The sequence below is a fragment of the Labrus bergylta genome, chromosome 10 (assembly GCF_963930695.1).
Source record: "Labrus bergylta chromosome 10, fLabBer1.1, whole genome shotgun sequence".
NCBI lineage: Eukaryota > Metazoa > Chordata > Actinopteri > Labriformes > Labridae > Labrus > Labrus bergylta.
In genome coordinates, this window is record NC_089204.1 from 31,116,808 (window position 1) to 31,134,801 (window position 17,994).

Sequence of the window (17,994 nt, forward strand, 5' to 3'; positions counted from 1 at the left end):
GTTACTGTATCACTGTGTGACTGTATATCTGTGTGACTGTTTCACTGTGTGACTGTATCACTGTGTGACTCTACATCTGTGTCACTGTATCACTGTGTGACTGTATAACTGTGTGATTGTATCACTGTGTGACTGTATCACTAACTGTATCACTGTCTGACTGCATCACATTGTCACTGTATCACTGTGTGACTGTATATCTGTGTGACTGTTTCACTGTGTGACTGTATCACTGTGTGACTCTACATCTGTGTCACTGTATCACTGTGTGACTGTATAACTGTGTGATTGTATCACTGTGTGACTGTATCACTAACTGTATCACTGTCTGACTGCATCACATTGTCACTGTATCACTGTAACTGTATCACATTGTCACTGTATCACTGTGATTGTATCACTGTCAGACTGTATCACTGTAACTGTATCACTGTCTGACTGTATCACATTGTCACTGTATCACTGTAACTGTATCACATTGTCACACTGTATCACTGTGTGACTCTACATCTGTGTCACTGTATCACTGTGTGACTGTATAACTGTGTGATTGTATCACTGTGTGACTGTATCACTGTGATTGTATCACTGTCTGACTGTATCACTGTAACTGTATCACTGTCTGACTGTATCACATTGTCACTGTATCACTGTAACTGTATCACATTGTCACACTGTATCACTGTGATTGTATCACTGTTTGACTGTATCACTGTGACTTTATCACTGTGTGACTGTATCACTGTATCACATTGTCACTGTAACTGTATCACTGTCTGACTTTATCATTGTGACTGTATCACTGTGTGACTGTATAACTGTAACTTTATCACTGTGTGACTGTATCACTGTATCACTATATTTTTGTATCCCTTTGTAACTATATCAATGTCACTGTATCACTGTATTACTTTGTCACTGTATTAATGTGTCTTTGTTTCCCTTTCTTATTGTATAACTATGTCCCTGTGTTCCACAGGTCATATTCTCCGAATAATGTAATGAGCTTTGTAAACCTTTTTATTCCACTGCTTTTTTCATCAAAACCAGTTTGAAATATCAGATAACTCATTCATACACATTTACATGTTAATACACATTTACAGGCTTATTGCAGTGAGAAAACAAAATTAAGAGTTGAGATGACCCAGCACAGAATCATGAGCATCAGGCTTCATATACAGAGAGAGACTGTTAGAGCTCTGAGACTAGACTCCTTTACATCTCCAGTCCACCGCAGCACCGTAACCACGTTCCACTCTCACTCCACCTTTGTTTTTTGTTTTTATATTGAATCCGCCAAACATTGTTATATTGGTGTCCCATTGTTTGTTTTCACATTGTCTTATCACAATGTTGTGAAACCATTAACTCCTCAGTTATGTAAAGTTTGTGCCCCTCAGTGTTTCTTCTTCAGGTCTTGTACAGTTTGTTGATCACCTTGTCAATTTAGTGCCCCCTAGTGTTCATACTGACTGTTCAACCATCTTCAGTCTTAGTTATTTAAAGCCGCCCCTGTTAGTGTTTTGTGTCTTCCTCTGTCTTCAGCTCTTGTAGGGTTTATTGATTATCTTATCAATCCATCGCAGGAACCTGCTGACACGTGTGTACACTCCAGGAAACGATGGGTTTCCACATCCGTGACCCCATGAGATCACCCCCGTCAGTACCCAGCGGCCTCCCTCCCCCTGACAAACCAGAGGACCCCCACTGTCGCCCTGGCAACTGTCCACACGGTGGCGCTCTGACAGGCTCCCTGCACACAGCATGCGTCCTGTGAAACGATCACCATATTTCTTTTTACACCTCCAGGCAGGAAGCAGAGGAACCCAGGCGTGGAGCAGAATCCTGGAGTATTCTGAGTCTGAAACATATAACATGTAAAGGTGTTCACATGTCAGGACAAAAACATGTAATAACTACCTGTGATGGAAGTGTGTTAGTTACCTGTGTAGGTGTAACATGTTACCTGTGATGGAAGTGTGTTAGTTACCTGTATAACTGTGTCACTGTATATCTTTGTGACTGTATAACTGTGTGGCTGTATCACTGTGTGACTGTATAACTGTGTCACTGTATATCTTTGTGACTGTATAACTGTGTGGCTGTATCACTGTGTGACTGTATAACTGTGTCACTGTATATCTTTGTGACTGTATAACTGTGTGGCTGTATCACTGTGTGACTGTATAACTGTGTCACTGTATATCTTTGTGACTGTATAACTGTGTGGCTGTATCACTGTGTGACTGTATCACTGTAACTGTATCACTGTGTGACTGTATACCTGTATCACTGTGTGACTGTATACCTGTATCACTGTGTGACTGTATCACTGTAACTGTATCACTGTAACTGTATCACTGTGTGACTGTATACCTGTATCACTGTGTGACTGTATCACTGTAACTGTATCACTGTGTGACTGTATACCTGTATCACTGTGTGACTGTATACCTGTTTCACTGTGTGACTGTATCACTGTGTGAGTGAATCACTGTGTGACTGTATAACTGTATCACTGTGTGACTGTATAACTGTGTGGCTGTATCACTGTGTGACTGTATCACTGTAACTGTATCACTGTGTGACTGTATCACTGTGTGACTGTATACCTGTATCACTGTGTGACTGTATACCTGTTTCACTGTGTGACTGTATCACTGTGTGAGTGAATCACTGTGTGACTGTGCGACTGTGTGACTGTATCACTGTTTGACTGTATCACTGTAACTGTATCACTGTGTGACTGTATCACTGTGTGACTGTATCGCTGTGTGACTGTATCACTGTAACTGTATCACTGTGTGACTGTATACCTGTATCACTGTGTGACTGTATACCTGTTTCACTGTGTGACTGTATCACTGTGTGAGTGAATCACTGTGTGACTGTGCGACTGTGTGACTGTATCACTGTTTGACTGTATCACTGTAACTGTATCACTGTGTGACTGTATCACTGTGTGACTGTATCGCTGTGTGACTGTATCACTGTAACTGTATCACTGTGTGACTGTATACCTGTATCACTGTGTGACTGTATACCTGTTTCACTGTGTGACTGTATCACTGTGTGAGTGAATCACTGTGTGACTGTATAACTGTATCACTGTGTGACTGTATCACTGTAACTGTATCACTGTGTGACTGTATCACTGTGTGACTGTGCGACTGTGTGACTGTATACCTGTATCACTGTTTGACTGTATCACTGTTTGACTGTATAACTGTGTGGCTGTATCACTGTGTGACTGTATCACTGTAACTGTATCACTGTGTGACTGTATCACTGTAACTGTATCACTGTGTGACTGTATACCTGTATCACTGTGTGACTGTATACCTGTTTCACTGTGTGACTGTATCACTGTGTGAGTGAATCACTGTGTGACTGTATAACTGTATCACTGTGTGACTGTATCACTGTAACTGTATCACTGTCTGACTGTATCACTGTGTGACTGTATACCTGTATCACTGTTTGACTGTATCACTGTGTGACTGTATACCTGTATCACTGTGTGACTGTATCACTGTGTGACTGTATATCTGTGTGACTCTATCACTGTGCGACTGTATAACTGTGTGACTGTATAACTGTGTGACTGTATATCTGTGTGACTGTATTACTGTGTGACTGTATAACTGTGTGACTGTATATCTGTGTGACTGTATATCAGTGTGACTGTATCACTGTGCGACTGTATAACTGTGTGACTGTATATCTGTGTGACTGTATCAATGTGTGACTGTATCACTGTGTGACTGTTTAACTGTGTGACTGTATCACTGTGTGACTGTATCACTTTGTGACTGTATATCTGTGTGACTGTATATCTGTGTGACTGTATAACTGTGTGACTGTATACCTGTATCACTGTGTAACTGTATCACTGTGTGACCGTATACCTATATCACTGTGTGACTGTATAACTGTGTGACTGTATATTCGTGTGACTGTATCACTGTGTGACTGTATATCCGTGTGACTGTATAATTGTGTGACTGTATATCCGTGTGACTGTATCACTGTGTGACTGTATAACTGTGTGACTGTATATCCGTGTTACTGTATAATTGTGTGACTATATATCTGTGTGACTGTATCATTCTGTGACTGTATACCTGTTTCACTGTGTGACTGTATCACTGTGTGAGTGAATCACTGTAACTGTATCACTGTGTGACTGTATACCTGTATCACTGTGTGACTGTATACCTGTATCACTGTGTGACTGTATCACTGTGTGAGTGAATCACTGTGTGACTGTATAACTGTATCACTGTGTGACTGTATCACTGTGTGACTGTATATCTGTGTGACTCTATCACTGTGTGACTGTATAACTGTTTGACTGTATCACTGTGTGACTGTATAACGGTGTGACTGTATATCTGTGTGACTCTATAACTGTGTGACTGTATCACTGTGTGACTGTATAACAGTGTGACTGTATATCTGTGTGACTGTATTACTGTGTGACTGTATAACTGTGTGACTGTATCACTGTCTGACTGTATCACTGTGTGACTGTGCGACTGTATGACTGTATACCTGTATCACTGTTTGACTGTATCACTGTGTGACTGTATACCTGTTTTGCTGTGTGACTGTATCACTGTATATCTGTATCACTGTGTGACTGTATCACTGTGTGACTGTATATCTGTGTGACTCTATCACTGTGTGACTGTATAACTGTTTGACTGTATCACTGTGTGACTGTATAACGGTGTGACTGTATATCTGTGTGACTCTATAACTGTGTGACTGTGTGACTGTATCAATGTGTGACTGTATCACTGTGTGACTGTATATCTGTGTGACTGTATCACTGTGTGACTGTATATCTGTGTGACTGTTTAACTGTGTGACTGTATCACTGTGTGACTGTATCACTTTGTGACTGTATATCTGTGTGACTGTATATCTGTGTGACTGTATAACTGTGTGACTGTATACCTGTATCACTGTGTAACTGTATCACTGTGTGACCGTATACCTATATCACTGTGTGACTGTATATCAGTGTGACTGTATAACTGTGTGACTGTATATTCGTGTGACTGTATCACTGTGTGACTGTATCACTGTGTGACTGTATAACTGTGTGACTGTATATCCATGTGACTGTATCACTGTGTGACTGTATCAGTGTGACTGTATAACTGTGTGACTGTATATCCGTGTTACTGTATAATTGTGTGACTATATATCTGTGTGACTGTATCACTGTGTGACTGTATCACTGTGTAACTATATCACTGTGTGACTGTATCATTCTGTGACTGTATACCTGTATCACTGTGTGACTGTATACCTCTTTCACTGTGTGACTGTATCACTGTGTGACTGTATACCTGTATCACTGTGTGACTGTATCACTATGTGACTGTGTGACTGTATACCTGTTTCACTGTGTGACTGTATCACTATATGACTGTTTACCTGTATCACTGTGTGACTGTATACCTGTGTGACTGTATCACTGTGTGACTGTATATCTGTGTGACTGTATATCTGTGTGACTTTATGACTGTGTCACCGTGTGACTGTATACCTGTTTCACTGTGTGACTGTATATCTGTGTGACTGTATGACTGTGTCACTGTGTGACTGTATCACTATGTGACTGTATAACTGTGTGACTGTATAACTGTGTGACTCTATCACTGTGTGACTGTATACCTGTTTCACTGTGTGACTGTATCACTGTGTGAGTGTATCACTGTGTGACTGTATAACTGTATCACTGTATGACTGTATCACTGTGTGACTGTATCACTGTGTGACTGTATCACTGTCTGACTGTATCACTGTGTGACTGTGCGACCGTATGACTATATACCTGTATCACTGTTTGACTGTATCACTGTGTGACTGTATACCTGTGTGACTGTATCACTGTATCACTGTATATCTGTATCACTGTGTGACTGTATACCTGTTTCACTGTGTGGCTGTATACCTGTATCACTGTGTGACTGTATATCTGTGTGACTCTATCACTGTGTGACTGTATAACTGTTTGACTGTATCACTGTGTGACTGTATAACGGTGTGACTGTATATCTCTGTGACTCTATCACTGTGTGACTGTATCACTGTGTTACTGTATCACTGTAACTGTATATCTGTGTGACTGTATATCTGTGTGACTGTATCACTGTGTGACTGTATAACTGTGTGACTGTATATCCGTGTGACTGTATCGCTGTGAGACTGTATATCTGTGTGACTCTATATTTGTGTGACTGTATAAATGTGTGACTGTATATCTGTCCGACTGTATAACTGTGTGACTGTATCACTGTGTGACTGTACCACTGTTACTGTATCACTGTCCGACTGTATCACATTGTCACTGTATCACTGTAACTGTATCACTGTGTGACTGTATCACATTGTCACTGTATCACTGTCTGACTGCATCACATTGTCACCGTATCACTGTAACTGTATCACATTGTCACTGTATCACTGTGATTGTATCACTGTCTGACTGTATCACTGTGACTTTATCACTGTGTGACTGTATCACTGTGTGACTGTAGCACTGTGTGACTGTTTATCTGTGTCACTGTATAACTGTGTGACTGTATATCCGTGTGACTGTATATCTGTGTGACTCTATAACTGTGTGACTGTATAACTGTGTGACTGTACATCTGTGTCACTGTATCACTGTGTGACTGTATCACTGTAACTGTATCACTGTATGACTGTATCACTAACTGTATCACTGTGTGACTGTATCATTAACTGTATCACTGTCTGACTGCATCACATTGTCACTGTATCACTGTAACTGTATCACATTGTCACTGTATCACTGTGATTGTATCACTGTCTGACTGTATCACTGTGACTTTATCACTGTGTGACTGTATCACTGTGTGACTGTAGCACTGTTTGACTGTATAACAGTGTGACTGTATCACTGTGTGACTGTATATCTGTGTGACTGTATCAATGTGTGACTGTATATCTGTGTTACTGTATCACTGTGTGACTGTATCACTGTGTGACTGTTTATCTGTGTGACTGTATAACTGTGTGACTGTATATCCGTGTGACTGTATAACTGTGTTACTGTATCACTGTGTGACTGTTTATCTGTGTGACTGTATATCTGTGTGACTGTATAACTGTGTTACTGTATCACTGTGTGACTGTATATCTGTGTGACTGTTTCACTGTGTGACTGTATCACTGTGTGACTCTACATCTGTGTCACTGTATCACTGTGTGACTGTATAACTGTGTGATTGTATCACTGTGTGACTGTATCACTAACTGTATCACTGTCTGACTGCATCACATTGTCACTGTATCACTGTGTGACTGTATATCTGTGTGACTGTTTCACTGTGTGACTGTATCACTGTGTGACTGTATCACTTTGTGACTGTATATCTGTGTGACTGTATATCTGTGTGACTGTATAACTGTGTGACTGTATACCTGTATCACTGTGTAACTGTATCACTGTGTGACCGTATACCTATATCACTGTGTGACTGTATAACTGTGTGACTGTATATTCGTGTGACTGTATCACTGTGTGACTGTATATCCGTGTGACTGTATAATTGTGTGACTTTATATCCGTGTGACTGTATCACTGTGTGACTGTATAACTGTTTGACTGTATATCCGTGTTACTGTATAATTGTGTGACTATATATCTGTTTGACTGTATCATTCTGTGACTGTATACCTGTTTCACTGTGTGACTGTATCACTGTGTGAGTGAATCACTGTAACTGTATCACTGTGTGACTGTATACCTGTATCACTGTGTGACTGTATACCTGTATCACTGTGTGACTGTATCACTGTGTGAGTGAATCACTGTGTGACTGTATAACTGTATCACTGTGTGACTGTATCACTGTGTGACTGTATATCTGTGTGACTCTATCACTGTGTGACTGTATAACTGTTTGACTGTATCACTGTGTGACTGTATAACGGTGTGACTGTATATCTGTGTGACTCTATAACTGTGTGACTGTATCACTGTGTGACTGTATAACAGTGTGACTGTATATCTGTGTGACTGTATTACTGTGTGACTGTATAACTGTGTGACTGTATCACTGTCTGACTGTATCACTGTGTGACTGTGCGACTGTATGACTGTATACCTGTATCACTGTTTGACTGTATCACTGTGTGACTGTATACCTGTTTTGCTGTGTGACTGTATCACTGTATATCTGTATCACTGTGTGACTGTATCACTGTGTGACTGTATATCTGTGTGACTGTATAACTGTGTGACTGTATAACTGTTTGACTGTATCACTGTGTGACTGTATAACGGTGTGACTGTATGTCTGTGTGACTCTATAACTGTGTGACTGTGTGACTGTATCAATGTGTGACTGTATCACTGTGTGACTGTATATCTGTGTGACTGTATCACTGTGTGACTGTATATCTGTGTGACTGTTTAACTGTGTGACTGTATCACTGTGTGACTGTATCACTTTGTGACTGTATATCTGTGTGACTGTATATCTGTGTGACTGTATAACTGTGTGACTGTATACCTGTATCACTGTGTAACTGTATCACTGTGTGACCGTATACCTATATCACTGTGTGACTGTATATCAGTGTGACTGTATAACTGTGTGACTGTATATTCGTGTGACTGTATCACTGTGTGACTGTATCACTGTGTGACTGTATAACTGTGTGACTGTATATCCATGTGACTGTATCACTGTGTGACTGTATCAGTGTGACTGTATAACTGTGTGACTGTATATCCGTGTTACTGTATAATTGTGTGACTATATATCTGTGTGACTGTATCACTGTGTGACTGTATCACTGTGTAACTATATCACTGTGTGACTGTATCATTCTGTGACTGTATACCTGTATCACTGTGTGACTGTATACCTCTTTCACTGTGTGACTGTATCACTGTGTGACTGTATACCTGTATCACTGTGTGACTGTATCACTATGTGACTGTGTGACTGTATACCTGTTTCACTGTGTGACTGTATCACTATATGACTGTTTACCTGTATCACTGTGTGACTGTATACCTGTGTGACTGTATCACTGTGTGACTGTATATCTGTGTGACTGTATATCTGTGTGACTTTATGACTGTGTCACCGTGTGACTGTAGACCTGTTTCACTGTGTGACTGTATATCTGTGTGACTGTATGACTGTGTCACTGTGTGACTGTATCACTATGTGACTGTATAACTGTGTGACTGTATAACTGTGTGACTCTATCACTGTGTGACTGTATACCTGTTTCACTGTGTGACTGTATCACTGTGTGAGTGTATCACTGTGTGACTGTATAACTGTATCACTGTATGACTGTATCACTGTGTGACTGTATCACTGTGTGACTGTATCACTGTCTGACTGTATCACTGTGTGACTGTGCGACTGTATGACTATATACCTGTATCACTGTTTGACTGTATCACTGTGTGACTGTATACCTGTGTGACTGTATCACTGTATCACTGTATATCTGTATCACTGTGTGACTGTATACCTGTTTCACTGTGTGGCTGTATACCTGTATCACTGTGTGACTGTATATCTGTGTGACTCTATCACTGTGTGACTGTATAACTGTTTGACTGTATCACTGTGTGACTGTATAACGGTGTGACTGTATATCTCTGTGACTCTATCACTGTGTGACTGTATCACTGTGTTACTGTATCACTGTAACTGTATATCTGTGTGACTGTATATCTGTGTGACTGTATCACTGTGTGACTGTATAACTGTGTGACTGTATATCCGTGTGACTGTATCGCTGTGAGACTGTATATCTGTGTGACTCTATATTTGTGTGACTGTATAAATGTGTGACTGTATATCTGTGTGACTGTATAACTGTGTGACTGTATCACTGTGTGACTGTACCACTGTTACTGTATCACTGTCCGACTGTATCACATTGTCACTGTATCACTGTAACTGTATCACTGTGTGACTGTATCACTGTCTGACTGTATCACTGTCTGACTGCATCACATTGTCACCGTATCACTGTAACTGTATCACATTGTCACTGTATCACTGTGATTGTATCACTGTCTGACTGTATCACTGTGACTTTATCACTGTGTGACTGTATCACTGTGTGACTGTAGCACTGTGTGACTGTTTATCTGTGTCACTGTATAACTGTGTGACTGTATATCCGTGTGACTGTATATCTGTGTGACTCTATAACTGTGTGACTGTATAACTGTGTGACTGTACATCTGTGTCACTGTATCACTGTGTGACTGTATCACTGTAACTGTATCACTGTATGACTGTATCACTAACTGTATCACTGTGTGACTGTATCATTAACTGTATCACTGTCTGACTGCATCACATTGTCACTGTATCACTGTAACTGTATCACATTGTCACTGTATCACTGTGATTGTATCACTGTCTGACTGTATCACTGTGACTTTATCACTGTGTGACTGTATCACTGTGTGACTGTAGCACTGTTTGACTGTATAACAGTGTGACTGTATCACTGTGTGACTGTATATCTGTGTGACTGTATCAATGTGTGACTGTATATCTGTGTTACTGTATCACTGTGTGACTGTATCACTGTGTGACTGTTTATCTGTGTGACTGTATAACTGTGTGACTGTATATCCGTGTGACTGTATAACTGTGTTACTGTATCACTGTGTGACTGTTTATCTGTGTGACTGTATATCTGTGTGACTGTATAACTGTGTTACTGTATCACTGTGTGACTGTATATCTGTGTGACTGTTTCACTGTGTGACTGTATCACTGTGTGACTCTACATCTGTGTCACTGTATCACTGTGTGACTGTATAACTGTGTGATTGTATCACTGTGTGACTGTATCACTAACTGTATCACTGTCTGACTGCATCACATTGTCACTGTATCACTGTGTGACTGTATATCTGTGTGACTGTTTCACTGTGTGACTGTATCACTGTGTGACTCTACATCTGTGTCACTGTATCACTGTGTGACTGTATAACTGTGTGATTGTATCACTGTGTGACTGTATCACTAACTGTATCACTGTCTGACTGCATCACATTGTCACTGTATCACTGTAACTGTATCACATTGTCACTGTATCACTGTGATTGTATCACTGTCAGACTGTATCACTGTAACTGTATCACTGTCTGACTGTATCACATTGTCACTGTATCACTGTAACTGTATCACATTGTCACACTGTATCACTGTGTGACTCTACATCTGTGTCACTGTATCACTGTGTGACTGTATAACTGTGTGATTGTATCACTGTGTGACTGTATCACTGTGATTGTATCACTGTATGACTGTATCACTAACTGTATCACTGTGTGACTGTATCATTAACTGTATCACTGTCTGACTGCATCACATTGTCACTGTATCACTGTAACTGTATCACATTGTCACTGTATCACTGTGATTGTATCACTGTCTGACTGTATCACTGTGACTTTATCACTGTGTGACTGTATCACTGTGTGACTGTAGCACTGTTTGACTGTATAACAGTGTGACTGTATCACTGTGTGACTGTATATCTGTGTGACTGTATCAATGTGTGACTGTATATCTGTGTTACTGTATCACTGTGTGACTGTATCACTGTGTGACTGTTTATCTGTGTGACTGTATAACTGTGTGACTGTATATCCGTGTGACTGTATAACTGTGTTACTGTATCACTGTGTGACTGTTTATCTGTGTGACTGTATATCTGTGTGACTGTATAACTGTGTTACTGTATCACTGTGTGACTGTATATCTGTGTGACTGTTTCACTGTGTGACTGTATCACTGTGTGACTCTACATCTGTGTCACTGTATCACTGTGTGACTGTATAACTGTGTGATTGTATCACTGTGTGACTGTATCACTAACTGTATCACTGTCTGACTGCATCACATTGTCACTGTATCACTGTGTGACTGTATATCTGTGTGACTGTTTCACTGTGTGACTGTATCACTGTGTGACTCTACATCTGTGTCACTGTTTCACTGTGTGACTGTATAACTGTGTGATTGTATCACTGTGTGACTGTATCACTAACTGTATCACTGTCTGACTGCATCACATTGTCACTGTATCACTGTAACTGTATCACATTGTCACTGTATCACTGTGATTGTATCACTGTCAGACTGTATCACTGTAACTGTATCACTGTCTGACTGTATCACATTGTCACTGTATCACTGTAACTGTATCACATTGTCACACTGTATCACTGTGTGACTCTACATCTGTGTCACTGTATCACTGTGTGACTGTATAACTGTGTGATTGTATCACTGTGTGACTGTATCACTGTGATTGTATCACTGTCTGACTGTATCACTGTAACTGTATCACTGTCTGACTGTATCACATTGTCACTGTATCACTGTAACTGTATCACATTGTCACACTGTATCACTGTGATTGTATCACTGTTTGACTGTATCACTGTGACTTTATCACTGTGTTATCTTATTGTATAACTATGTCCCTGTGTTCCACAGGTCATATTCTCCGAATAATGTAATGAGCTTTGTAAACCTTTTTATTCCACTGCTTTTTTCATCAAAACCAGTTTGAAATATCAGATAACTCATTCATACACATTTACATGTTAATACACATTTACAGGCTTATTGCAGTGAGAAAACAAAATTAAGAGTTGAGATGACCCAGCACAGAATCATGAGCATCAGGCTTCATATACAGAGAGAGACTGTTAGAGCTCTGAGACTAGACTCCTTTACATCTCCAGTCCACCGCAGCACCGTAACCACGTTCCACTCTCACTCCACCTTTGTTTTTTGTTTTTATATTGAATCCGCCAAACATTGTTATATTGGTGTCCCATTGTTTGTTTTCACATTGTCTTATCACAATGTTGTGAAACCATTAACTCCTCAGTTATGTAAAGTTTGTGCCCCTCAGTGTTTCTTCTTCAGGTCTTGTACAGTTTGTTGATCACCTTGTCAATTTAGTGCCCCCTAGTGTTCATACTGACTGTTCAACCATCTTCAGTCTTAGTTATTTAAAGCCGCCCCTGACTGTATAACTGTATCACTGTATGACTGTATCACTGTGTGACTGTATCACTGTGTGACTGTATCACTGTCTGACTGTATCACTGTGTGACTGTGCGACTGTATGACTATATACCTGTATCACTGTTTGACTGTATCACTGTGTGACTGTATACCTGTGTGACTGTATCACTGTATCACTGTATATCTGTATCACTGTGTGACTGTATACCTGTTTCACTGTGTGGCTGTATACCTGTATCACTGTGTGACTGTATATCTGTGTGACTCTATCACTGTGTGACTGTATAACTGTTTGACTGTATCACTGTGTGACTGTATAACGGTGTGACTGTATATCTCTGTGACTCTATCACTGTGTGACTGTATCACTGTGTTACTGTATCACTGTAACTGTATATCTGTGTGACTGTATATCTGTGTGACTGTATCACTGTGTGACTGTATAACTGTGTGACTGTATATCCGTGTGACTGTATCGCTGTGAGACTGTATATCTGTGTGACTCTATATTTGTGTGACTGTATAAATGTGTGACTGTATATCTGTGTGACTGTATAACTGTGTGACTGTATCACTGTGTGACTGTACCACTGTTACTGTATCACTGTCCGACTGTATCACATTGTCACTGTATCACTGTAACTGTATCACTGTGTGACTGTATCACATTGTCACTGTATCACTGTCTGACTGCATCACATTGTCACCGTATCACTGTAACTGTATCACATTGTCACTGTATCACTGTGATTGTATCACTGTCTGACTGTATCACTGTGACTTTATCACTGTGTGACTGTATCACTGTGTGACTGTAGCACTGTGTGACTGTTTATCTGTGTCACTGTATAACTGTGTGACTGTATATCCGTGTGACTGTATATCTGTGTGACTCTATAACTGTGTGACTGTATATCCGTGTGACTGTATAACTGTGTTACTGTATCACTGTGTGACTGTTTATCTGTGTGACTGTATATCTGTGTGACTGTATAACTGTGTTACTGTATCACTGTGTGACTGTATATCTGTGTGACTGTTTCACTGTGTGACTGTATCACTGTGTGACTCTACATCTGTGTCACTGTATCACTGTGTGACTGTATAACTGTGTGATTGTATCACTGTGTGACTGTATCACTAACTGTATCACTGTCTGACTGCATCACATTGTCACTGTATCACTGTGTGACTGTATATCTGTGTGACTGTTTCACTGTGTGACTGTATCACTGTGTGACTGTATCACTTTGTGACTGTATATCTGTGTGACTGTATATCTGTGTGACTGTATAACTGTGTGACTGTATACCTGTATCACTGTGTAACTGTATCACTGTGTGACCGTATACCTATATCACTGTGTGACTGTATAACTGTGTGACTGTATATTCGTGTGACTGTATCACTGTGTGACTGTATATCCGTGTGACTGTATAATTGTGTGACTGTATATCCGTGTGACTGTATACCTGTTTCACTGTGTGACTGTATCACTGTGTGAGTGAATCACTGTAACTGTATCACTGTGTGACTGTATACCTGTATCACTGTGTGACTGTATACCTGTATCACTGTGTGACTGTATCACTGTGTGAGTGAATCACTGTGTGACTGTATAACTGTATCACTGTGTGACTGTATCACTGTGTGACTGTATATCTGTGTGACTCTATCACTGTGTGACTGTATAACTGTTTGACTGTATCACTGTGTGACTGTATAACGGTGTGACTGTATATCTGTGTGACTCTATAACTGTGTGACTGTATCACTGTGTGACTGTATAACAGTGTGACTGTATATCTGTGTGACTGTATTACTGTGTGACTGTATAACTGTGTGACTGTATCACTGTCTGACTGTATCACTGTGTGACTGTGCGACTGTATGACTGTATACCTGTATCACTGTTTGACTGTATCACTGTGTGACTGTATACCTGTTTTGCTGTGTGACTGTATCACTGTATATCTGTATCACTGTGTGACTGTATCACTGTGTGACTGTATATCTGTGTGACTGTATAACTGTGTGACTGTATAACTGTTTGACTGTATCACTGTGTGACTGTATAACGGTGTGACTGTATATCTGTGTGACTCTATAACTGTGTGACTGTGTGACTGTATCAATGTGTGACTGTATCACTGTGTGACTGTATATCTGTGTGACTGTTTAACTGTGTGACTGTATCACTGTGTGACTGTATCACTTTGTGACTGTATATCTGTGTGACTGTATATCTGTGTGACTGTATAACTGTGTGACTGTATACCTGTATCACTGTGTAACTGTATCACTGTGTGACCGTATACCTATATCACTGTGTGACTGTATATCAGTGTGACTGTATAACTGTGTGACTGTATATGCGTGTGACTGTATCACTGTGTGACTGTATCACTGTGTGACTGTATAACTGTGTGACTGTATATCCATGTGACTGTATCACTGTGTGACTGTATCAGTGTGACTGTATAACTGTGTGACTGTATATCCGTGTTACTGTATAATTGTGTGACTATATATCTGTGTGACTGTATCACTGTGTGACTGTATCACTGTGTAACTATATCACTGTGTGACTGTATCATTCTGTGACTGTATACCTGTATCACTGTGTGACTGTATACCTCTTTCACTGTGTGACTGTATCACTGTGTGACTGTATACCTGTATCACTGTGTGACTGTATCACTATGTGACTGTGTGACTGTATACCTGTTTCACTGTGTGACTGTATCACTATATGACTGTTTACCTGTATCACTGTGTGACTGTATACCTGTGTGACTGTATCACTGTGTGACTGTATATCTGTGTGACTGTATATCTGTGTGACTTTATGACTGTGTCACCGTGTGACTGTATACCTGTTTCACTGTGTGACTGTATATCTGTGTGACTGTATGACTGTGTCACTGTGTGACTGTATCACTATGTGACTGTATAACTGTGTGACTGTATAACTGTGTGACTCTATCACTGTGTGACTGTATACCTGTTTCACTGTGTGACTGTATCACTGTGTGAGTGTATCACTGTGTGACTGTATAACTGTATCACTGTATGACTGTATCACTGTGTGACTGTATCACTGTGTGACTGTATCACTGTCTGACTGTATCACTGTGTGACTGTGCGACTGTATGACTATATACCTGTATCACTGTTTGACTGTATCACTGTGTGACTGTATACCTGTGTGACTGTATCACTGTATCACTGTATATCTGTATCACTGTGTGACTGTATACCTGTTTCACTGTGTGGCTGTATACCTGTATCACTGTGTGACTGTATATCTGTGTGACTCTATCACTGTGTGACTGTATAACTGTTTGACTGTATCACTGTGTGACTGTATAACGGTGTGACTGTATATCTCTGTGACTCTATCACTGTGTGACTGTATCACTGTGTTACTGTATCACTGTAACTGTATATCTGTGTGACTGTATATCTGTGTGACTGTATCACTGTGTGACTGTATAACTGTGTGACTGTATATCCGTGTGACTGTATCGCTGTGAGACTGTATATCTGTGTGACTCTATATTTGTGTGACTGTATAAATGTGTGACTGTATATCTGTGTGACTGTATAACTGTGTGACTGTATCACTGTGTGACTGTACCACTGTTACTGTATCACTGTCCGACTGTATCACATTGTCACTGTATCACTGTAACTGTATCACTGTGTGACTGTATCACATTGTCACTGTATCACTGTCTGACTGCATCACATTGTCACCGTATCACTGTAACTGTATCACATTGTCACTGTATCACTGTGATTGTATCACTGTCTGACTGTATCACTGTGACTTTATCACTGTGTGACTGTATCACTGTGTGACTGTAGCACTGTGTGACTGTTTATCTGTGTCACTGTATAACTGTGTGACTGTATATCCGTGTGACTGTATATCTGTGTGACTCTATAACTGTGTGACTGTATAACTGTGTGACTGTACATCTGTGTCACTGTATCACTGTGTGACTGTATCACTGTAACTGTATCACTGTATGACTGTATCACTAACTGTATCACTGTGTGACTGTATCATTAACTGTATCACTGTCTGACTGCATCACATTGTCACTGTATCACTGTAACTGTATCACATTGTCACTGTATCACTGTGATTGTATCACTGTCTGACTGTATCACTGTGACTTTATCACTGTGTGACTGTATCACTGTGTGACTGTAGCACTGTTTGACTGTATAACAGTGTGACTGTATCACTGTGTGACTGTATATCTGTGTGACTGTATCAATGTGTGACTGTATATCTGTGTTACTGTATCACTGTGTGACTGTATCACTGTGTGACTGTTTATCTGTGTGACTGTATAACTGTGTGACTGTATATCCGTGTGACTGTATAACTGTGTTACTGTATCACTGTGTGACTGTTTATCTGTGTGACTGTATATCTGTGTGACTGTATAACTGTGTTACTGTATCACTGTGTGACTGTATATCTGTGTGACTGTTTCACTGTGTGACTGTATCACTGTGTGACTCTACATCTGTGTCACTGTATCACTGTGTGACTGTATAACTGTGTGATTGTATCACTGTGTGACTGTATCACTAACTGTATCACTGTCTGACTGCATCACATTGTCACTGTATCACTGTGTGACTGTATATCTGTGTGACTGTTTCACTGTGTGACTGTATCACTGTGTGACTCTACATCTGTGTCACTGTATCACTGTGTGACTGTATAACTGTGTGATTGTATCACTGTGTGACTGTATCACTAACTGTATCACTGTCTGACTGCATCACATTGTCACTGTATCACTGTAACTGTATCACATTGTCACTGTATCACTGTGATTGTATCACTGTCAGACTGTATCACTGTAACTGTATCACTGTCTGACTG